General features: G+C 48.4%; 1 protein-coding gene across 2 annotated transcripts in view; it reads right to left on the bottom strand.

The window, feature by feature from the left end:
• Tnr (tenascin R) overlaps positions 1-20670 on the bottom strand; it is a 422792-nt gene that overhangs the window by 168104 nt on the left and 234018 nt on the right. For both annotated transcript variants that reach the window (XM_058574395.1, XM_046430279.2), the window contains exon 3: positions 9470-9572. The gene's annotated coding sequence lies outside the window, so the exon portion shown is untranslated. The remainder of the gene's footprint in view (positions 1-9469; positions 9573-20670) is intronic.

Raw genomic sequence — 20670 nt, 5'->3', positions numbered from 1 at the left:
GCTGTGTGAACAAACAACCCACAGGGCTGTGTCTGCTAAACATCCCTCGACCTCTCGTCCTGAGCTTTCCAGCTATGTCCACATGGGTCTCTCCTGAACCCCCAGTCCTCCTCTGGTCTCTCCCACTATCCATCTCCATACCATCACAAGGCCCATGACTTTCATGCAGTCCTCATCTTCTCCATTAACATCATTATATTATTCCAGGGTCCATTAGGACGCCTGCTGTAATGAGAACCTTGGGCGTAGCTGCTCATTATTTTCCTGGTCACCCACAGCGCCAGCTGTTGTGATGAATGCTCTGCATACCATTCTCACCTGTGTCACACAGCCCTTCTGGCTTCCATTAAAATGATCCTCTCTTCCCCCCACTCCGTAGTCCTCACTACATTATAACTCCATTACCTTTTCACATCATCTACATTATAACTCCATTACCTCTCACACAGCCGCCATTACCTCCCGCGTCACCCCCTCTCCATGTCAGTTGCCCTCACCTTCTCCTTTAAAGCCATCAGCTTTTAAATTACAGGTCCATTATCTTTATTATCACCTCAGTTACAATCATAATTGCTCCCATAACAATTTCAATGTCTTTATCCACCCCTCTACCATGCAAGACCCAGGCCACCTTTGATTCAGCTCCAGGCATCCCTATTATACACTAGACATGTACTCCAACATCTCCATTAATGTTAGAAGTTCCCTCTTTCCTTCATGAAATCACCCATGATAATGTTAACTACAAAAGATCTGCCACCATCCAGGGCAATTTCACTCTTGTCACTGTTACTCCTATGTACGACGGACTTCTCCGTCCTCTCTTCTCTAACAGCTGAACAATAATGATCCTCATCGGAGGGACAGCTCATCTGCACAGGCCTCTGCTACAGCTGCCTGAGAGATCTCATTACCAGGGTCTTCCTCAGCGCAGTTCAAGGCCATGCCAGCCACTGGACAGGCACACGGGCATTTCCGATACTCTGGTACAGAATTTGGGAAAGGGGAAGTTGTTTACGGTTACCGTGTTGTTTTTATTACAATTGAGACTCATGGTGGACTAGATCTTGATTCCTTCCAAGAGCCCCGAAGGCCTGGCAAAACCGGCATCAGTGAGCCCAGGTGATGATGACCAAAGGCACCACGCTGTTCCTTTGACTTCACACTCGTGGTCTATTGCTATTGCATTGCTTCCTATTGAAATCTCATCAATGCACTCTTTACCATTTCATTACTTCAAGCTCCTCCTCCTCCTCAAGGCAGGATACACCTGCTCCTCCAATCCAGAGCCGTCATCTCCATAATTCTCATGCTTCAACCACAGTGCATTGCAATCCATTACAACTCCTTGATTAGGGACAGAGTGCTTGCTCCACGATGGTGACCGGCTTCCCTTCCAGACAGACTTCAGTTCCACTAGGAATTAGGAATCTTTGCCACCAGATCTGCTGCAACCTCTCCCGAGAGGCCTTCAGCATTCACTAGTGATGCTTACACACTAACCTGAGTGGGATGGGACTCAAATGACAAAAGGTGGCCTGCTTCCCTTATTGGGGATCTGGCTAGGTGATCTTGCCCCAATCATTCTGGGTTTGCTTATTTTCGTGACGCAGCCTCAAACTCAAACTGCTTAGGTTCAAGTCCTGGCTCTGCCACTTCCTAAATAGTTGGAACTTAGGCAAGTTATTTAGCTTTTCTGCACCACACTCTCCTTCTGTATAACATGGAGACAACGACATCACCTGCTACTACTGGCTGTTGGCAGGAGTGATTGAGTTAAGACCTATAAAGTGAACAAAATGGGGCTTAGCATATAAGAAGCACTCAACAGATCCTAACCTCTCGGGCCCTGTTTTCCCCTGGACTGGAATGATCTCTGAAGTCCTAGATGGAACATTTGATGAGTCTGTGATTCTGGGATCAGATTAGCAGAGTTTCCAACATTGTAGTTCTTCAGTCGTTGCCCAGCTTTATTGTTCTCTGCTGACTCAGCCTGAAGTCCACCCTCCCTTGGCCCGTGGCCACAGTTGTTCTGTGCTGGGCTGATCTCTAGGCCCTCTCTTCCCTGTGCCTGATGAAAAACTTGCTATGGTTTTGCTGCAGCTGGACTTGACTTCGCTGCAAACACATCCATTCAGCCTGCCACCTGGTGCAGCCCCACAGATGCCCCCGCCCCCTGCTCTCTCAAGCAGTGCTGAGACTTCTCGGGTGGCCCTGGAGGATGCCCCACACTAATGTCACGGAGCTAGTGTCAGCGCTGCTCCAGGCTACCCTGCAGAGGGGGCAGAGCTGGATTCTCGCTTCTCTGCAGCAGGCCCCCATCCCTCAGCCCCCCAACCATCCTCCCTCACCCTGCCCATCCTCAGCCCTGCCTTCCTGGCAGGGCCCGGGTTCCGCCACTCTTTCCCCCTCTTCTCACATCATAATTTCCCCGCTGGTCTCTGCATTTTCCTCCTCTCGTGCCTCTCAGAAAACGAATAATATACTAAAATAATTAGCATTCTAGTGTGGGTAAACAGCTGTCTCAGGGGGCACCTGCTTCTCAGGAGAGAAATCTGGCAGAGACAATACCTTGACAAGAATGTCTCTCAAATGGTAGAATTTCAGGCATCACAGCAGAACCAGTGTTACTTGTTTGTTCTCTTAGAATTTTTTCTTCAAATTTGGGTGGGGTTGAGGGTGGGTTAGGGGAAGAATTTTAAGGACAGGGAGATTTCCCAGTTGTCAATCAAAGTAGATTTCACTGGTCATTTCCTGTTCTCTATAGAACCTTCTGGAAATGCATCTAGTATATTGTCCTTAATTTACCAGCCTGTCCATCTCTTGTAGAAGCTTCCAGAGTCTTCAGCTAATGAAGCCATCTCATTTGAGCTTCTGAGGGCTCTTTACACCTCATTGTTAGAAATGTGAGCATTTGGTTGTCAAAGGTCAGTGTGACTGCATGAGTGTAGTAAGTCAGGCGCAGAAAGACAGATGTTACCAGAGCTGGGGGATTGTTGGCGGAGGGAGGAGGTCATTGGGTGCAGGGGTGCAACTGGGAGGAGGAATAACTCCTAGTGGGACAACTATGACTGACAGCGATTAATTGACTATTTTAAAATAGTTCTAGCAGAGAGGGTTTTAAATGCTCCCAACACAAAGAAATGATGAATGTCTGAGGTAAGAGATACGCCAATTACCCTGTTCTGATCATGACACATTGTACATGGGTATTGAGATGCCCAGTATGCATCAATTAGAAAAATTTAGTTTAGTAGAAGATCATTCTGGAAGGTTTGAGGTTTCCAGTATAAGCCGCATTCCTCTCAAGCGAACCTGAGGGAAAGAACGCCTCCCTGTGTGGTTGGGAGACAACAAAAGAGCCTGGCTCCCGTCCAGTCCTCAAGGTGGCTGGGCCCACAGGAGCATGTCCCACCTCTGACTGGGAGTCTTTGGCCAAGGCAGTCCCAAGGGTAGGGCAGGTGCCCAGGGGGACCAGACACAGCTGGTCATCACTCCTACCAGCAACCTTTCTCTCCTCCTCTCCTCTTTCTTCCCCTCCGTGTGGCTCCCCGGATCTGCCTCCCCCCTCTTCCCTGCGCCTAATGAAACGTTTGCTGGGGTTTTTCACCTTTCTTTTCAAAACTTGGCTCCACACCCACGACCCCTCCCAGGAGGTCTCTGTGATCTGCAATTCCCCGAGTCCCGTGGTTTGGGTCCTATTCAGGCCTCCAGTCCTGTGACCCACTCAGTCCTGCAGTGCTTGATTTTAGTGCCATGTTCTGCTGTTTTTGTTTGTTTCCTGGGTTGAAAATCACCCTCTTGACTAAGTTCCCTGAGAGGTGAAGCATGATATGTGCTTTTTTTGGGGTGGCCCGAGGTGCAGCCTTTTTATTTCACAGAAATTCCTCGGTCCCCGTGTCTGTCCTGCTCTGCCTTTGTTCCACCTCACCCCACTTCTCTGCTTCTCTGCTGTCTAAACGTCACAGGCCAGTGGCACTCACAGGCTCTGGTTAAGCCTGCCCAGCATCCAGGCCTAGGAGGTTTCTGACTCCCGGCCTCCTAGAAGCCAGGGGCTGTGTTTGATCACTGGGGGGCCACCACGGACAGGGCCGACTCACAGTCAGTCAGAAGCATTTGGATTGAACCAAGAGAGGAGAGAGAGAGGTTTTCTTCAGGGTTATAAAAAAGATGTCACAATAGAAGCTGTTCTGGGGCCAAAGGGGCCCACATATTGACTCAATCACAAAGTTGTAAGCATCCGTTAACTCCTTATGACATTTGTTAACTCTATTGTAGACGCTCTCGTTTGGGGAAGAATCCAGACAATTTAAATCTGCTTTGATGACATACCAAAGGGGCATCTCACAGGAGCTTTTTCACGGTGAATACAGGTCCCGCTGGTGATCAATGCTCCTCTGTAAGTTGGAAAGCGATTTCAGCAAGTACTTAGCGTGATCAATTTGTGTCTGCACGTTGACCTTGGGGACTCTGCACGTGGCCTGTCACGCAGTGTGCTCTGTGATTCCGTCTCTTCAGAGAGTGTCTTTCTCAACGTTCGTCTGTGGCTTTCACGTCCATCAATGCCATCATCTGCTCCCTCCCTTCACCGCTTCCTTTGCCCGGGGAGGTGAGAACCAGCCGCTCCTCTGCAGCCTGTGTGTGTTGGGGAATCTGTGTTTCCTGTTTCCCTGAAACCTGGAGAACGAGGAGGATAGTGGGGCATTCTGGGACAATAAAAATAATGGGAAAAATAAAATTTTTTATCAGCTTGTTTACACAATTATGTAAATGATGAGCACTTATACATGGCTGATTCCTCAATTATTCATGGTTTGAGGCTCTTGAAAATTCAATTCGACCAAATAACCTTTTCTTCAGCTCTAATGATGAGCCAGGTACTATAATTAGGGGAAGGGGAGACAAAGATACAATTTGATAAGGAATAATAGAGAAAGAAGCAAATGACTGTAAGACAACTAAGTGAGCGCAGGAGAAAAAGCCCGGTACACGCGCCGAGGGAGGAACACAGAGAGAGCTTCATCCAGGTGGGATCAGGGGAGCAGAGCAGGCTGGCGGGGAGCCCCTCTTCGCCATCCCTGGGGCTGCCATTTGGTCCAGGCTCCATCACCTCCAACTGGACTCAGAGGTGCTCTTTCTGGATGTCACTTCTCATGCTGCTGCCCGTGGTCTTTCTGGACAACCTGACTGTGTCCCTCCCTGCACCTTTAGACCCTCCATCTTCCCTTCTTCACAAGAGGGTTCAAGTTCAAGCATCCATCCGGGGACTCCTTTATTTGCTTTGCTGGTCCCTGCTCCCAAGACGGGGCTGAAGATTCTCACCCTGCCTCTCCACAGCCTCATCCCCCCACTTACCACCACTTTGTCCTTGGGGGCAGGGGTAGGCATGCTTGCCTTTCTTGGGAGAGTGTGTCCTACTTGTGCTAGGGATCTAGTCTGGGCATGGCACATAGCATGTGCTCAATGAACGTCTGTCAAATGATGTGGGGTTTGTTGCCAGGGTGGGTGGGTAGGATGCACCGTTTCCCATAGGATTAAAGGGTGAACACAGTCGAGAAGTGAATGTAGAATATCCCACAGAGCTCAGAATAAGAGGAGGTGACGCAGAGTCAGGAAATCAAGGGAAAGCGGTTTTGTTTGTTGGTTTTAATGGAGACAAATCTTGTCTATAGGCAGAAGAAAGGGAACCGAGACAGAATAGAAGTGAGAAAAGGGACCGTGGAGGGCAATGAATGGACCAGAGGCTGAGGCGGGGACTTAGTAGAGGAAGAGGGGAGCTCCAGCCAGGTCAACTGCCAGGTGACCTGCCAGTGTCACTGCCCTTCCCATGTAACCACAGAGGCTGAGAGAAACCACACGCAGTCCTGGAAAAGGCCTGTCGGAGCTGCGACCTCTCAGATAACATGGTCCTCATGAGAGCCCATCACACTAGCTGGACCCGCACGCCCTGAGGGTGCAGGGCTAAGCCTGCAGGCTCTGCCAAGTCCTCTGCCCTCCCTCACCCCCCCTCCCCCAGTGGCACAGCCCTCACTGATGGGAGTTTGGGATAGAGCTAGACACGGTGGTTCCAGAGCTGTGCTTTGCCCAACGTCTACGAAACTGGACATTCACATCCAATTGCAGTTTCTGATCCCAGCCACAGTTCAAGTCTTCCAGAAACCCCTCAGTTGTCCCCAGAGGCTGGGACGAGCTTGGGATCAGAGCAGCAGGGGCGGTGTGCTCATAGCTCTGCCCGGGCCCAGGTCCCTCCCTGTCTTCTCCTAACCTGGCACCTGGGCATCCTCAGCCTCCTTTCAGGAGAACAGGGGGTGGTCTTTCCCACCCAAATACAAAGGCCAGGTCTAAGCTCAAGGTCTAGTTTCATCTGAAAGATGGAAAGAGCATCTCCAGTTATTGAGCTTTTCGAAGGGAAGTTTAAGCTCAAAGACATTTCTTGAATGCCCCCCCCGCCCCCCCCCCGCGCCCCACATCCAGAGGAGCAAACCACGGTTTTAGGAGTTTCAGGGAAACCTGTGTGCCTGGTTTGGTTGAGGACAGATAGGACAACTCAATTTGGGTGTGTTTGTAAGGATACCTTTGCCTCGGCACTGAACTGCCTGTTTATACTCACCTTTTAAAAATTCCTTTTTCCAAGTCTGTTTTTACTTTTTTCTAAAATTTACAGAGGGAATTAAAATGGAAGCCTATAACTATTTACATGATAAATGTGTTTGTCCTTCTTGGAAATAAACCCTCCCAGAAGAGTTACAGAGGGCCCTGGACGTTTTCGTGCAATGAAACGCTCATATTTGTAATCACTTTATGTGATCCTTGGCCAAAGTCTACTATGAACAATATTAGTATTGAATTAAATGGCTAAATAGTAGTTGATCGGTAAAGGTCGTTGCCTGGACTCAAAGTTCCCAGAGGTGTTGGGGCACAGGGGAGAGTTTTCCCACACAGATTGTGTCAAATGAAATGATTCTGTTTGAAGCCTCTTGTCCCCAACCCAGCTTTCCTTGAAAAAATGTGATCATGGAGGCAATTCTTCACACAGAATCATAGACCCTCAGATGAAAGGGACCCCACAGAGGTATATAAACCCAACTTTCTGCTGCAAAAAAGCACAGGAGAGGGTAAAGTGCCTCAGAATTCGTCTGCCGTCCACGAAGCTGAGAGCTCAGTTCCCCGAATATCACATTTATCTCAATTTCGCAAGAAGCTGAAGGCCCATCTGGGGCCATTTAAGTTCTAACGTTATTAGGGCTCATCTAATCAGCTCTCAAAATAAGCTGCCTGCAAACGCACGGGGACTGAAGGTAGGACAGAGGCAAGCCGAGCCCGCAGCTGGGAGCAGCCTGGTGGACACGCCTCGGTTTGAACCGTCCAAGAGCCAGGGGCACTGGCTGCCTTCCTGTTTGGTGACCTCCGCCATTCCAGGACCAAGCTCGGGGGTAAGAAGCCATTTCTAAGTGCCCAGGAAAGAAGGTCGACCTGGACAAGGCCTGCCCCCCGTGAGGTTGGTCCTACACAGGTGAAAAGACGCAGCAGGGAAGATGGACTGGCTCTCAGCCAGGAGGTGGCTTTGGGAGTTAATTGGCCCAGCGGCTGGTGCTTCTAAGAACCACCTGTGAACACTGCTCCCCGTGGCCTTGTGAGGAGTTCCCCTCTCTGGAGACCCGCAGGGCTCACTGTTAGTCACTTCGGGGCAGACCCCTCACATCCTCCTTGGTCTGACTCTCCTGCTGGCCCTCGACTGAAGGGGGGCTTGTCCTGCTCTGTGTATGGCTCTCGGTGACTTAGGACACTGCAGCTCATCGTGTCGGTCATGAGCATTCTCTGCTTCAGCCTGGGGGTTGTTTCCCAAAGGTAAGACCAAGGGCAGGGTCCTCGCTGCTGGAGTGAAGCTGTCCCTGGATGTGATGGGGACCCATCTCCCTAGTCTCTTCTCCCCCCTTGCCTGCTTCTCCCAGAGTCATGCAGAAACCTGGGCTCCTTCTTCATCCTTCCACCCCCCCCCCCCCCCCGCCATTAAAGCCTTAGGCAGCAGGGCTGCACTAAGATACATGGTGCTCTTGTCTGCCAATGACTCATCTCACCTTTAAACCAATGTTCTTTAAATATTTATTCAACATCTGTTTTAAAGAGGGTGATAGCACCCCGGATCTCATGCTCACCTTGAATTCTTACTTAGAAGTCAGTTTACAGTCGAGTGTTTTTATTTAAACAAGTTCTTTGAGTAAGGAGCTTAATCCCCCATCCAAGCAGTTTGTCAAACGTGCCTTCATCTATATAAGCACTTTCTCTGAGCACAGTGCTGATAAGTGAAAATATCTCTATCTTAATGTATTTCCGGTGATGCATTTCTGACAGGTGCTTCCAGCTGCTGCCTAGCTGGTCCACCCTGTTCCAGCTCCGGTTGCAGAGAACTTGATCCCAACCCTCTGATAGCCCAGAAGCAAGAAATTAACTAGTTCACCTTTAAAGGTGAGTGGCTGACAGTCACTGAGTGTGATGTCCTCGCTTGTGACCTTGAATGTTCAAAGGTGTTATAAACGGCCTGGGGTACTTTGTAGTCAAGGGTCTCCAAGAAAGGCAGGATGCTACTGAGGATGTTCTGAGTAGATTCACATGTGGGACTTCAGAACAGACTCCCAGAGTATCATGATGGACAGTGAGGATGTGATGGGGACATCGTGAGTCTTGGGAAGGAAATGTTCTTGTGAACAAACTTTATTGTATAAACAGAGGGAAGGCCTGTGGGTATGTTGTCACCATTCTGTACCATAGAAAAGGGCCATGCCTACTGAAAACTTCCCAATTCAGTGAGCATCATGCAAAGTCTTTAAGGGAGCAAAATATTCATCATGCCTTTCAACTCTGAATCCGCACCTTCTCTCGCGGACCATTTTTTAGAGTTTATTATTTCAACCCGAAAATTCTTTAGACATATATATGTGGTAGGAAAAAGGAATTAGGAAAGCTTTTAAATTAAAAGAAATAAAACGGCAGGTTTTTCCCTCCAGTCATATAAATAGTTATGGATAGAGATAAAGAGATGGATATTTTTTCATAATACTTTATGAGGGGTTTTGGAACTCCAGAAATTTTAGCGTCAGGCTGGTGAATAATCTAGCACTGATTCATGCGGGCTCGGTGCAGGCGCGGGTGGGCTGGGAATCGAGTCTAGCCTCGTGGAGGGACCGTGCACAGTAGCATACTTTTATTACCAAGTGCATCATGAAATGCATTTCAGAAATATTTTACGAGATGCCAAAAACCTTAGTACCCACTTTCTCCAGCATTTTCAGAGATGGCATGGAGCCTGGCGGAACTGATGCTATTGGTCACCTTGGTCTGGGAGACTATCCCCCAGGCTGTTGTTTCAGTGACAAAGGGTCTCAGATCCCAGGGAATATGCAGTTACCAGTGAAAGCCTGGAACTGGCCATTGGAGTGATGAATGACAAGAGGTTCAAAGCAAATGGTACCTTTTGTGATGGAGTCTCGGGGTTGCCTCTCGCTGCTGTCTGCACACTCTTTAACCCTGACTCCAGAAGAGATCACTCTCTGTGCAGTGGGATGAGCCAGAGCCTGAACCAGGGATAAAGCAGGGAAGAAAACAGTTAGGACTGCGTAACAAGGAACCTCGGTTTCCCTTCCCATTCCAAACACCTTCTGTCTTCATAAATAAGTTCAAAGGTGGGCTGATTTCTAAAGCAATGAAAGTTGCTGCGCATTATTTTATTCTGTGGAGAGTTTTGTTCATTTCATATTTTTTCATTCATTCTCATAGCTTTGCAATAAAACGACAAATGTTTAAGATAAAAATCCTATAGAATGATTATAAATCTAGAATATGCTTTCTGTAACAAATCTAAGCTCTTTGAAGGTGACCTCAACACATTCTTAGATGATTTGATTATGAAAAATGCTTTATACCTCCTCCAGGAAGCTCCCATCCAACCCCTTCCTCCCAACCTGCACCCCCTTTAAAAGGTCCTTAGCATCCTCAGCACATTGAACATTCATTCCAATATTACAAAAGCCATGATTATTGTAAATATCCTAATTTGTGCCATGTTCACTGGGGCTTTCAAGGTCTTTCTGGACTCTCCTCAAGGTCAGAGTCTTTGATTTGCTCCCAACTCTAGCACTCATCCCAAGAACAACCCAGCACAGAGACATTCCACAAAGACTCAATGAATGAATGAAGGCAGAACAAAGAGTGTTTCTCTCAGCTTGAACCACCATCACCAGAAGGAGGGACACCTCTTGCAAGTGGGAACTTGTCAGTCTTTTCAATCAGAGTTGCTGTGCAGAACTGGGGCCAGGCCTCCCCTACACAACTCCCAGGGACCTGTCAGCACAGTCAGTAGCTCAATAATTATGCCTTCAAGGACTTCTTTCTCTCAAACCCTGCCAAGCCTTCTCCACACAAGACACTGAGCCTCAGGGATCTCATCTGTAGGCGCCTAAAAAGGATGTATTTGCAAAGATCAGTTGGCAACTAAGAGGCATGCATTTGGCTAAGGTATAGACCTGCTCATCTGAATCACTCCTGAATGAATCCACCTTCTCCAGAGAACCACATGGAACCTCAGAATTGGAGGAAGTGTAAAGACCGTCAGTTCTGGAGGGACAAATAGAGTCCATCTCTGGGAAGTGCTCCAGCTTATCAGCCTGGGCTCCCTGGAGGGAAAGGAGAGCAAAGGATTCTGGGGCTGGTCATTAGGAAGGCAGTGGTCGGTCATGGATGGTTTTGCTGATACTTGAGACAAAGAGATGTTGCAGGTCATATAAATGCCAGAGATTTTCCTCTTCCAATTCAAATCTATCTGCTCAGAAAATTTAAAAACTGACAAGTTCTCAGACAGTGCAATTTGGATAGTAGCTGCAAAATATTTTAGCTCATTTTGAAGGCAGATAGGTCTGATACTAGACTATCTCTCCTGTTTCATAGAATTAACTCACCCTCTCCTTTTTTCTTCCACCTATTAACTTTTTTCTTATCCTACTTGTGAGATGCTGACCTCACTCTCAGAAAGTTAGCCCAAGATCTTTTGAATCAACTAGTCAAGCATTATCCAAAATGTTGGCAAAATCCCCTTCAGTTGAGTTCTTTACACACTGAACACCTTCAATGTGCTATTTAATTGTTTTCTATTTCTCCAACAAGAGAGAGAGATCATACATTCATTCATTCGACATGTTTGTTGAATACATTTTAAATTTCTTCATTCAGTACTCTTGAAATTAAGTGATATATGCTTATGGCAATAAGGGAATCATAATAGGAAGACATACACAAAAACTAATCATTTCTCCCTATCTTGGTCCCTTAAGATAACACTTTAATAGAATTGGTATGTATCTTTCCACCTTATGGAAGAACAAAACTTAATATGCGCACAGAAGGGTCACTGGCACATTCTGGTGGGTCCTAGCATCTGTGGGAGAGCACAAGAAGCTGAACCCCTGGAGGTTGCTCTGTCTTCAGTGAGGAGGAATCCAGGCCTTTGGGTGGCATATAGGCCAGTCTTTGAGTGGGTGCATCTTTGGGTAAAGACATGTTTTTTAGCTGAGGTCAATTCCTGGAAAGAAACTCAGCATGAGCTGCCGGCAGCCAACATTCTCAGCAGCTGGGGAATTGTCTCTGTTGGGTGGTATCACAGCACCCAAAATATATAGCCTCCCCTTTGCTTGTTTAAACCTGATGATGCATAGATCACAGATATACCGGGTGTTCTGTTTGTAGTTTTTTACTGAAATCCTGTGCAACTTGCTCTGACTTAATGCACGAACTCCACCCCCTCAGCTTCCTTTTGCATAAGTACAAATACTTTTACTCCAAGATCATGCTACGTGCCCCGTGCCCCCGGCTTTTCAGGGACACTGTCTCTCTTCTCTGCTGCTTGGCTTTAACCATTTCCTCTCCTTCCCAGCGCCACCCACACTCTCCTCAATCCGCGTCAACAGCATGGAACATGTCCTTACACACGTCCTGCCACACCCACCCACGCATATGCAGACATGTGGAACGTGGATATGTGAGCTCATTTAGGTTTTTGGTCACTTGGCAGTGCCCATGCCAGGCACTGAGAACACAAAGAAGAGGACACAGAACTCCTGTCTCTCAGAGCTGGCCATAGTAACACACACACACACACACACACATGCACACGTTTCCAGCTGTGGGCTGAGCTGTGGCCAGTTGAATTGAACAAGCATGTGCCAACGCTCCTGAAGTCATAATCACACTTGCCTGTCACAATAAAGCTCATCACAAACCCGGTATAATGGGCCTTGTGATATAGCATACTGCCTCACCACGACACCGGCTTCATTTGATTAACAAGTTGTACAGCCCTAATATGTCACACAAAGGCCTTATCTCAGAGCAGATTTTCACATTGGAGACAAAGCAAAGGACGATTAGGACAGAAATTGAAGCTGGTGTGTCACAACCTTGGCGAGTGCTCCTGTGGTAGCAAGTCCAGAGGTGAAACCCTTAGCTGAGAGAAATGGTGGCCACGGGCCTCATGCTGCCTCATGCCGTCGGCCTCACACCTCGAGAGGCCTCTGCGGGAGAGGCAGGGGCCCATGAGAGACACAGGGAGAACACAGGGGCCTGCTCGGTGGACTTTGGCCAATGAGCGTCTTCCTCCACACTCCTCTTAGCCCTCGCTCACCAGCTCTTTGCCTCTTGGGTGCCCAGCATTTTCTAGGGTCAACCTGCAACAGCTCATCTTTGAAAAAAAAAAATCTATAAAATAAGCCCAGAAAATGTGTAAGGCACTTTCCTTCCTCATCAAATGCTGACCCTCTTGCATGGAAGCTGAGTTCGGCCACACAGGGGGCTGGGCTGGGGCTTTGTGGCATGGGCTCTCTGCCCTGGCTGCCCAGGCAGGACTGAGGATCTGGGCAGTCCAGAGAGTACAGCCCAAGGGGCCCTATCGACTTCAATCACAGATGTTTCCAAAGCCTTGTAGGTTTTCCCCTTTGACTTAGGTGAATCATGGGCAGAAAAAAAGGCACCTGCCAGGCCAGGTGAGAGAGCAGAGTGCCGCGGCTGGGACCTCAGACTTCACAGCATCAGTTCGTTTTGGTATTCAGTTTCAACCTCGGTGCTGGGATGGTGTGGGCTTGTGTACTGAGCACTGCTGGAGATGTCCCAGTGATAGCTACTTGATTCCTAGGATGCTGACCAGCTCTAGACAAAATTACCCAGTACCCGAAAACATGACCGATTCATGTTTCCTCCATTCTCGCAGCGGTTGGTTGCTGAACCAACCAGACTGTGGGCCAGACTGTGACCCATCAACAAGTCGTACTTGGTCATCTTAATGAGAATGTGGGAAACCTGGGCAATGACTGGCCATCTGACCCACATTCCCTCTGAAACTCACTGGGGCTCCTACCGGGAGGGACCCTGAATGGCCGTTATCTCAGACACGTGCTTTCAGGCATACAAATGTGAATGTTTCTCAGAAGAATTTCTCTGACCCCCTGGTATTGGCAGGACTGCAATTAGCAGGCTGTGAAAAGTTCATGAATTCTCAATTTGTTATCTACTGATGCATAACAAATTATCCCTAAATCCAGTGGCTTAAAACAATCATTTGTTATATCACGTAGTTTCTGTGGCCAGGAATCAACAGGTGGTCTGTCTGGGGGGTTCTGGCTCAGGGTCCTCGATGAGGTTGCAGTGAAGATGTCGTGGGGTGTAGTCACCTGAAGACCTGCTGGATTAAAGGATCTGCTTCCAAGAGGGCTCGCTTATGTGAGGCTGGTGGTTGGAAGAGGCTTCCGTTTCTCCCATGAGGGTCTCTGTGAGGCTGCTTGAGTTTCCTTACGGGGTGCTGGCTCCTCTGCGTGAGCAATCAAAGAAAGGGCCTCCGTGGCTTTGTGACTAACGTCACTGTGTCTGCACGTTCTGTGGGCCGTGCGGGTTCTCCGGTTTAAAGTGGGAGGGCCCCCCTAGGGCGTGGGTGCTGGCACACAAACAGAGCAGCCACCATGGGTGCTCTTCTGCTTTGTTACTAATGGTGAAGACATTTCTACCTCTAGTATCTGCTGGAACAACATGTGGAATGCACAGGATTTGGCTCAAACCCTCTCTCGTACCAGCCACCTTCTTTTAGAAAAGATAATTACTTAATCCAGCTCAGCATCGTTTTCTAATCTGTGAAATGGGGACAGCATTCCCTGGATGACCATGAAGACTTAGTTAACACGCATCAGGGGATTAGCTCAGCGCAGAGCACAAGGAGAACTCCCTTGCCTACCTCAGCCTCCTCAGTGTCCTCCCGTAACAAGATGACACAGATGACACCTCCTCAGATCCTCTCCTCACCCAGGGAGGGGCTCAGCCTTCACTAGTTAGGGTTTTTCTTCCCCCCCCCTCTGGGAAAGATTTTCTGAGGCTTAATAAAGCCAGGGTGTGCACTCACAGCACCGTTCTTTCATATCTCAATTAGCAGTTAATTAAGTAGAGGTACACTTGTCTGGAATATCTGACAGACAGGCTCAATAATTATCTTTTATTATTATTACTAATGGAAAATATGGTCGGGGGTTCACGTTTTGCTGGCATCTCATGTTTAATTGAACGACCCGGTGGAGGATCAAAATGAACAGGCTGCCCTTCCACATTGTTTTATTAAAAAGATGTTGAAATGTGCTGTGCCTTGTACTCGGGATCTTTGCTGGCCTGTTTTCTGGGGCTGTGGTCTTAACTGGGCTGAAAGGAGGCGGGGTGGCAGGGCTCCTCCAGGAAAGCTCGGCCGTCACATTTGGATCCCTGCCAGCAGCATTTCCTTAGCAGCCCCCTCCCCTCCAGGAAGGTCTTGTAAGAGGTCAGAAGAAGGCTCTCTTGACAGGGTTGCTGGAGAGAAGGGAGGTGCGTTCCAATGTTGCTATGGCAACGCTGCTGGGTCACCTAAGGATGGTGACTCCGCACCCTCCCACTCAGACACCAGCTTGGCAGGGCAGGGTCCTTAGGCAGGCCATAGTCTGAGAGCTCCAGGATCTGGGGTGTGGGATGCACACCGGGGCCTGGCCTCTGTCATTTTCTGAACTATGACAGTGGCTTTAGCAGGGACTAGACAAGCCCGTGTACACCGTCAGTCTACACCTGGAGGCCATGGGGGCAGCCTGCATCTACCTGCTCATTGAAGAGGAGCTACAGTTACACTGGGAATCACTTTGGGCAAAATGATGGTCTGTCTCTATCCCCTACACACACACACACACACACACACACACACACACACACACACATCTAATGCCTCCCAGATCCGGGGCCAGCTCCTCATCATCCGTAGGTGAGTCCTCGCACTCTGCTCCGGGCATCAGGACTTGATCTGAACGCACGGCAGGGTTGGAGAGGAGTCAGTGAGTCTCCCTCACCAGTGGGCGATTTCCATTTCTCACAGTGCGTGGTTCAGCCTGGAAGCCATTCCTCAGGTCTAACAAGAGATTTGGGATCTGTGGGACAGTTTGGATCAGTGGGGCTGGAAGGCTCTGGTGTGCCCTCTGGCCTGCAGTGGCTGCTCTGGAACAGGCAGGAGCCCCTTCCCATGGCTGGCCTTTGTGATGTTTCTGCCTTGTATTTCCGGTGCACGGAGCTGGTGACTTGCTGGGGTACCTGATCAGTATTCCCTGGGCCTGGACATCCCTCTGAGTGAAATTGCAATCCAATAATCCTAAATGGAGCAGAGTCAGTGTGTGAAAAACGGATTAGCAATGAGCGCCGCGTCTTAACCATTCTCGTGTTAGCAGCGGCTCTCTGGATGACAGTTTTTTTTATTTTTTTAATTTCCTTTGTCTTTTCCCCCTTAATCCATATTTCTTAAGTTTTCTATAATGTTTACATTTTGCATCAGTAATGACAAAATGAATATTATTTTGAAAACTTAGAAATCACGGTTGCAACCTACTTTACCAAGCTCTATAGCAACAATTTTTAGCCCAGGGTCTACAAAGATGAATTTAGCTGGACAACAAGTTGTGTCTTCATTTTCACTGACTTCCAACAAAAATTTAGCTGTTTCTCTGATTTTGAACGTAGGCAACAAGTCACAGTTGTATGAGCAGTAGCTATAATTTTGTCACCAATAGAAATCAGATTTTTATATCTCGTTACTGTTGTTGCAGATATGTTGAAATATTGTTTAAGCTTATTACTACTTCAAAATTATAGTAGTTATTAGGCCTGCTAGCAGATCTGGTTATTTACTGTGTTAATAAAGAAGCACATACATTACTGGGCCACAGATTTGGGTTTTTAGCATTTTGATAACTGTATTTCTATAAAATACAGTTTTCTCTGTAATCCTGTGTATTTTATCTTTATATGTTTATGCTATTAATCTGAGAAAGGATTCATGGCTTCACTAGCCTGCCAAAGGGGTATGTGATATGAACAAGGCTGATTCCATTTTAGGGGAGAAGAAAGGGACCAGGCATTTGTTGACACTCCCACGGTCAAGGTCCTGGACTTTCTGTGCAGAACTCCACTGAATCCTCACTAAAACCCTTCAGGGAGGGTACTAATATTATCCCCTATGTGGTTTGAATGTGGCCCCCAAAAGTTCATGTTTCCAAGATTCTATTTCTTACACTTCCTTTGCTAATGGTATGTGGAGGAGGGACTTTGGGGAAATCATTAGGATTAGAGGAGGTCATAAGGGTGGGGCCCCAGGGATGATATTAGTGGCTTCTTGAGAAGAGGAAGAAAGACCCACACTGGCCTGCTTGCTCTGTCTTGCCAGATCCCCTCCACCATGTTATATGACACAGCAAGAAGACCCTCATCCGAGGCGCACAGAAGCCTGCATCATGCCCTTGGGCCTCCCAGCCTCCAGAATAAACCTCTACTTTTTCAAAATTACATGGTCTTAGGTATCTTGTTACAAAGATAGAAAATGGACTGAGACAGCCTCCATTTCACAGTTGAGAAACTGAGACACAAAGAGGTGAAATAACTTGCTCAAGGTCATCCAGTTTCTAAGTGGCAGTGCTGAGATAAGAGCTCAGGCAGGCAGAAGCCAGATGGCTTTCTTTGTCCTTCTTTTAGCTACCGATGAGTCAATATTTAATGTCCAACTCCACGTGTTTGTGTGTGGCCGCATCATCCACGGTTGCCGGGAAATGAGATGGAGTGTGCTTGACCTTCCCAGCTAAAGGGCAAATTCCTCAAGGGCAGGGTCTGTGCTATTTTTCTTTGTTCATCCTTCCAAAGCCACCACAGTAGTAGAATTAAAGAATTATGTTCTGAGCACTAAGATGAGTAGCAAATACAATGGATTTTTGGCCACTGAAGTGACCCCTGCCCTTAATTCACATTCAGGCATCACCTGGGGAGCTGTAAGTCATGATGGCGTGTCCTTGGCCAACCTGGGGGCACCTGTTGTGGTTCCTTGCTAGGGATCCCCATGAGCCTCCACTTCACCTCTTCCCTGCTCCACCTTCCCTTCTCACCTCTTTACCCACAGCCTCTCTTCCTCTGAAGGGAGCAGGAAGTTCTGGTGGCCAAAGCCTGACAGAGACAAATGCTTTATCACCAGGAAGCCTCCGGTGCATGGTTGTTAAGTGATCACCAAACCTGGACCGCCACACTAGAAAGGCACCCCGTGGAGAGCACTTAGCTGGGGCCTAATTGCATTTGCCAGCCATCAATCACCAGGGTGATTTCCTGTCTGAAGACATGTGCTGTCCTCAGAGAAAGAAGCCAAATGTGAAGCCAAAAAGGGGAAGAGAAAGCCTTGGATTGCAGGTGAATCCAGGTCCTCGCTTCACCTGATATAAAGCCTGGCTTTGCCCAGGACAGGACACTTCTTCTGGTGGCTCATGGGGCACAGGTGATAGGCATATCCAGTCCTTGGCTGGCAAAGGTGTGACCTTAGCTGAGTGTATTTCTTCTGATAGCAGCTCTGAGGCCCCCTGTGAAGATTCAATGCCTCTCCAAGGGCCTGACCAGAGGGCACAGCTTGATGAGTGGCCCAGAAATCTCTGTCTTTTTGGACAAGTTCAATTTTAATTTGCTTGATATCATCATCTCCCTTGGATCTGCAATTAAGGGGGGATCAATTGCTAGCGTGATAAAAGATAAACTTCCCAAGCATTTGATGAAGAACTCTCCACAGGGTTGGGTTGGGCTATGGGCCAACCGCCCTGTTGCTTCCCCATCAGTGAGCACGAGGTTGGGAACACAGGACTCTCTAGGCAGAAGGTACAGAGAGCACCTGGCCTCTCTCCTTGTGAGGGGCCGGGTCAGGTATGAGGACAAGGGCCTGCTTCTGGGGCCTGTGAGCAGGAAAGGGAGTGGGTGGGAAATAACCCAGTCAAACAGGAAGTCAATTCAACCAAGGGCAAAGTGCAAATCTAGTGGGGACATGACTGCCATTTTGAATGGGATGATTATTTTGGGGGTGATACTCTCCAAGGTCAAAATCTGGAGTAGAATATGTTAGTGATCTGGACCAGGACAAAATATGGGAGGAAAAGCCAGAGGTCAAGGGTTGGATGCATACAGGAACAAAGAGCCCAAGAAGTTGGGTGTAAGACCAGAGCAATGTAAAAGGTGTCCACTGGGCCATGACCAGGTCTGAGGTGTATAATTTTTCTCTGCTCAGATGCTGGCCTCATAGGTACAGTGTTGGAGCAGAATGGCCACTTCCAGTTTGACCAACTAGGCCACCATCCCTTGGGCTACATGCCTTGAGTAGAGCCTCGATCTTTGCAGGACCTGTGTCCAGGTCAAAAATCCTCTGGGGTAAAATAAAGGTTAAAGCTATTTCTCCTATATTCTGTTTCCAAATAGTGAGGAAGAGGAGTTTCACCCAATGCACAGGCAAGTTGACTGTGTGTTAGCAGGAGGAGGGCCGAGAAAATGAAAGTTTATTTCCTTTCATCAACACCTGGGTCTTCGAAGATTCTATCTAAAACCTCAAATTCTTGGAGTCCGGGTATGTTCCAAGGTTGTCCTCTAGCCCCTGTTTTGTGGGTGAGTTGGTTGGCCACCAGGGTATTACAGGTTGCCCTCCATCTCTGGCCTCTACCTACCCTATGTTGGCATGACCCCTTTGCCAAGCATTTTGACAACCCAAAATACCACTACACACACACACGCACACACACACACACACACACACACACACACTTCCAAATACCCCAGGGTAGGAAGCCCGACCCCCTCAGCTTCTCCTTTAGCCCACGGAGGTGACTGACATCCCAGGTGTTGGGTTCATGTTCAAAGGCCTGAGGCCAAAGCTTGGGAGCCTCCTTAAAACTGGGTTTTTAATCTAATCAGAGATGACCAGTCCCCAAGTGGTGGTTTTCAGGACAAGGCCCTCCTCATGCGGGAGGAAACAGTGCTTTCAACCTTTTCACCCTCTTACATTGATTTTTGAATTGACATTGTGAGATCCCTGAAGGCACAAACAGTGACCTTTTTGTCCTGGTGTTCTTGGTCATTGAGGGCCTGATGGATATGACAGGCTCTTGTGAAAGACCAGGGACACGCGCCGAAAAAACATCCACTCAGCCTTCAACTCGCAGACATCTGCTTGTACCTCTTCCCAGGAAAGGAAAAAGTAAATAAAATGAAGGAGAACACAACTTATGTACCAATCACTTAGTGTCCGTGAGCACTGAAGCCGGCTGAGGATGAAGACATGAGTGAGAACGGCTCCTGCCCGCCTGCTCACAAACCATGGGGAAGACACAGTCCCTCGTGTCGACAGAGGTTTTAAGGCTTTGGCATCAAGGAAAGCCAAGCATGGGGTCTGAGGCTTGTGAGTTACTTGACCACCAGGGTTTTACAAGTTGCCCTCCATCTCTGGCCCTACCTACCCTATGTTGGCATGACCCCTTTGCCAGGCATTTGACAACCCAAAATACCACTGCACGCACACACACACCCGCACACACCTGCACGCACACACTTCCAAATAGGAAGCCTGACCTCCTCAGCTCCTAGGTAGAGGAAACAGAGGAAGATGGAGGTGCCAGGGCTTGGAAACAGGGGCAGAGAGAACCAGTTGTGCAGAGACCTGTGGCTCCTGACAGACCTCCTTGGCTTTGTAACACTAGAGCTCTAAAGGGACCTCACAAGTCCTTCTAAAAATGAAGAACCAAGAAGGCCTATCCGGATAATGGCATTAAGTGGCTTAAGCACTCTGATTGGAGGGTCGTCCCCAAACCCTCCAAGTCCCAGTTTCCCAGTGCCCCCTGAGGCACCCCTGAGCACATCCCCAGACAAAAGTGACCCTGGTAGAGAACCTTCTGGAGCTGTTAGCCCCTGGGGTTGGAGTCAGATCTCTGAATGGTGGTGCCTGACTCCCAGGAGGGTTGGGCTTACCAGAACCTGGGGGTGGTGAGTAGGGAAGGAAACACTTCCAACTCACTTTCATTCAGGAGCACGGTAAGAACCGCACTAAGGGGACAGATCCCAGTCATCAACTCAAGAGAGCCGATGGCTGAGGGATGGCCAGGCGTGGCAGCCAGTGACACCATGCAACCCTGGCCTAGAGCTCAATGGTTCCATTTCTTTGGGAACACACAAGCACCCAGAAGCCCTGCAAGACTACAGCAGAACACCTGTCTTTGGCATCTTTCTCCCCTAATCAGCCTGTGCCCCACCTGCCATTCATGTCACACACTCTCTCCCTCCTCCCAGGAACTACTC

This window comes from Marmota monax, unplaced genomic scaffold (assembly GCF_021218885.2).
Source record: "Marmota monax isolate L192 unplaced genomic scaffold, Marmota_monax_Labrador192_F-V1.1 WCK01_AAM20220418_F8-fsc00055, whole genome shotgun sequence".
NCBI lineage: Eukaryota > Metazoa > Chordata > Mammalia > Rodentia > Sciuridae > Marmota > Marmota monax.
This window is presented reverse-complemented; position numbering and strand designations above follow the sequence as displayed.